The following is a 4,708-nucleotide window of genomic DNA, read 5'->3' as shown; positions in this document are numbered from 1 at the left end:
ACAAAATATGGAACAATCCTAAGCTTTTGAGTAAAGCCACGATGGGGATGGACTTCACTAATTTAATTTAATTGAGGGGTAAAATAATAATTTTAGTTTATTGTAGTTATGAATTATTTAATTTAAATCCTTTTTAGGCTTTTTTTTTTTTTTACATTTAGCTCCCCAAACTTTTAAAACCTCATTTTGTCTCCTCAATATCATAATCCTGCTTTGCCCTTGCCTAAAATATATTTTTTCAAGTCGGTACATTGGTTAGGTAAAGCATTAAGTTTAATTTTAAAAAGGACAAAATAATAACAATATCATTTTTTCAAGTTGTTACCTAAATTTTTTTTTTGTTAGTATTAAAAGTGGTACAAATTTCTGTGCTAAAACTCTTTTTAAAATAAACTTTCTCAGTTTGATTAACAGAGTTGCCAACTTGGGAAAAAAATAGTTTAAGCACTATTTGTGACAAAAAAAAATTTCAGGTACTAAGATAGAAAATGAGTATAGTTTATGTAGTTGTTTATGTACTAATTTGTAGGTAAGCATGTATAATATTATAATGTATACATATAAAAAATTTGATAAATTATCTGCTTAAAACTACTCATAACCCCTCATCATGTTCCAGCGCACTTAAACTCACGTCTTGTGCATTGACAACAATATTGATACCAACCAAGCTAAGACTCATCCAACGAAAAAATATAAAATTTTAAATAATAAATCAAAGAATAGCATGATTTTTAAAAATAATAATAATATGGGCAAATTTAAAACAAGCATGAGTTAACTATTTACAAATATAGACAAGTTTGAAAAAATTGAGTTTCATATTTCTGATACGTCAAGTTTGGACAAGTATGAATTGTGTTAATATCATACATTGACCTAACCCAAATCCAACCCGATTCAACCCATTGGCACCTCTAAATTACTACTTATGATTTGATTATAAAAAATTAAAAACGTATTCTTAATATAGGGATCAATACATTATTTGGTACTTGAGTTGGGCCTCAATGTTCAATTTAATACATAAGTTTTTTTATCTCAATTTGGTATATGAGTTTATTGTCTCAATTTAGCACCTAAATTTAACTTCAATGTTCAATTTGGTGACTGTAAATTTGTTTTTTCAATTTAATACTTGAGTTTTTTATCCCAATTAAGTATCTAAATTTAACATCAATATTCAATTTGATACTAAAGGGTATATTAAACCTAACCTAACCATATAAAATTATACAACCCAATATTGTTAGCTCGATTAATCAATCCAAAATCACCAAGAGGAAATGAATTGACTTTTAAAAAAATTGTGGAAGCTTGAAAGAAAAAATAGAACAATTGAACACAACGATTTAGAGTGGTTCAACCCCAATTGCCAACTCTCATACCTTACTTTTGAGGATAAGGTTTAACCTTACAACTTCCTTAAGTTTTCTACCCAAACCTTAAGATATAACTCTCTTAAATAGTGAAACAAATAAACAAACTAAGAATTAACCCTTGCAAAATTGGATTGTTTGCCAATTGAGCACAAATGAAACAAAAAAACACTTGAGCTAAATAAATAACAATGACAGCTCACAAGTGTGTACAAGAAAAAGTATGAAAAGTTAAGCACAAAGGTTGTTTGATTGAAATCTAAACTTAGATAATCTCTCTTGTTGTTGTAGAACATTTTAAAAATGGTATTTATACTCCTAAATTGATTTTCAATCATTATGATTGTTGGAATATTGAATAGAGTAGTTAATGATGAAATAACCAGTGCATTAAATGTCACCTGCAAAAATAAGTATCAATACTTTTTCTACAGGTATCGATACTATTAGCATCTAATGCCCAATTTAGCGATCATTAGAGCCATTAATATCGATACCAAATAAAATATATCGATACTTGATAAATACTTTGAAAGTTAGAATGTCAATTTTGTATCGATACAGAAAAATGTATGGATAAAAGTGTACCACTATTGATACTTGAAGAAATTTATTGATACCAAGTAGAAGGTATCGATATTGTATCGATACTTGATAAATACTTTGAAAGACAAAATGTCATTTTCATATTGATACTGAAAAAGTTATTGATAAAACTATGAATTTATCGATGCTTAACTAAAATTTATTGATACTTGACAAAAAGTATCGATGCCAAATTGATACTTTTTGACCTTGAGCATTTTTAACTTATTTGAAAAATGTTTGAAAGGTTGTTTAATTAACTTGGCCTTAAAACATTTTCTAGTATAAATTCAACAATTTTTCTTTTTAGATATCATTTAAAATAAAAATTTTTACCAAGTTTTGTTTAAAATGATTTTTTGTATATCAAAATAAATTGTCAAATAAAGCTTGGTTCAACAAATACCTTAAATTCAATTAGATTTAAAATCAACTTGGCTGAGTTAAACAGACAAAAGATTTATTTTTAAAATACATTATTGAATGAAAATAAGAGCATAATATAATCTATTATTCATGCCTTGGCTAAGTTGGTGTTTTGAAATAAGAACATAATATATGTTTTATTATTAATTAGTTCCGAACCATACATTTCATTATTTATTATATGTTATTTTTAAACTCATATATGTGTTCTAAATAGTGGTTTTCATGTGCATACCTGTATGATAAAATTTCTAATATTGAAAATGTTGTTAATTGAATTGGTGCCACAAGTTAACTTTGACAGTAACTCAATATTGATGACAATACAATGATAAACAATTGTAGTACATTTAGCATTCTTAATATAATGTATTTATGTGTTTAAATTTCATTTTACTCACAATTTAATCTAAACTTTTTTATTTTAATATCGTAACAATTTCATCTATTGTTATAATTAATTTCAAGCCATATGTTTCATTTTTATTGTATATTATTTTAAATTTTAAATTTATATTTTAAAGACATTTTTTTCAAACGCTTACAAGTGTGATCATATTTCTAATATGAATTATTAATTACTTTATTTTTTTTCTATTTTAAAATAATTTTTAATATTTTTCCTTTAGTTTTATTTTATAAATCTTAGTCATATTTTTATACATTTCTTTTATCATATTAAGAATTGTAAGTATTATAGTAGGAGAATTGAATTATAGTTTGTTTTAATGTTATACTTCCTATATATCTACTGAAGTTCTTAACAAAATTCTCATTTTCATTCTCTTGCCCAAAGTTTGTAGATATTACTTTTTTTAGCAATATTAATTTTAATTAGTTATTTTTATATTTGTTAAGTTTATATATTTCTATACAATTAAATTTGTTGGGTTTATATTTGTTAGGTTTATACATATTTTTATATTTTTAATTATAATATTTTATATACATATCAATTCTATACATATTATTAACTGGTAAGGTGAATAAGAGAAGGAGACGATGATTTAATGGAGTGTAGGTTAAGGAGAATTATTTGTTTGGAGAGTTATGGGGTTCTAGAAGCAAGAGTGTTTATGCAAGTGTATGTGAGTTGTCTACATGGCTCTTTATAGTGGGGGACAAATATAGATATGTTACTTAAGGCTAATGGCGTGGAAGTTTGATTTGATAATATTGGTAGTGATGGTGATGTTACGTTCAACTGGCAACCAATTACTCTGGTTTTCCATGTGGTCCTCACGTAATCTCAACGAAGATGCCCTATTCTGAAGTTCGTCAAGCAAAGGTTCGCAAACTAGCCATAAGGCTTGGAGTTAACTTTGGGTCTGCAATATTGTTGGTTTCATCGGAGAACACGTGCCAAGCTCTTCTATGGGTATCTTATGATATTTGCGAGATATGCTATGAGGTTCACAAGGTTCGTTGCCTAAGGTATAACAATTGCCTCCCTCCTCCCCGGGCGAATAAAAGTTTTAAAGAGACCTTCAGGAACCTGTTAAGAGGTTCATAATAGTATTGAAGTCTATGTTTAAGTATTAGATATTTTATAAGTGTATTTATTTTGTACGTGAATATACTACTACAAAACAAAATAGTTAGCACTGACAGAATAAATAAATTGAGCGTAAACAAATAAAAGAATCACTGTGTCATAGAATAACCACTGCCTTTGGAGAAAATCAGCCCTAATTGGTGTAATTGTGTAATAGACGTCGCCTCCTAAGGTTAACACAATACTTCAATATTCGTACACCCGAATACGAATGTTGAGAACGAATTCTTCCAACTCTATGATGAAATGGGGGCCTATCTTTCAGAGAATTGTGGAAATCTCCTAAGGTTCGTGCATTAGGCTCCGTTTGTTTCACTGAAAATGACTTTCGGAAAATGATTTCTGGAAAAGGATTTACTTTCCTGGAAAAGCTAATATTTTCTGGTGTTTGGATGAATCTGTATAAAATATTTTCTGTTGTTTGGTAGATTTTTTTAAAATATTTTATAAAAGTTGTTTTCAATTAAACAAACATATATTTGAGATTTACTTTTTTTATTGTTTAATTGAATTTATTTTTATCTATAATTTTATATTTTACATTGTTTTTGCATATATATTAAAAATATTATGTTAAATTCAGATTCATTGCAACGTCATTTTTTTAATTACATGATTACTAAGTGAGTATTTTTTATTAAAAAATGTGACATTAACAAAATTGATAAAAAAATTTAACGATGCAACAATTGGACTTGATTTTCAAATTTGAAAAGTAAAGGGACAAAATTTTTGAAAATAAAAGTACAAAAACTAAATTACA

The sequence above is a fragment of the Gossypium hirsutum genome, chromosome A05 (assembly GCF_007990345.1).
Source record: "Gossypium hirsutum isolate 1008001.06 chromosome A05, Gossypium_hirsutum_v2.1, whole genome shotgun sequence".
NCBI classification, from domain to species: Eukaryota; Viridiplantae; Streptophyta; class Magnoliopsida; order Malvales; family Malvaceae; genus Gossypium; species Gossypium hirsutum.
Note: the sequence above shows the minus strand (reverse complement) of the source record.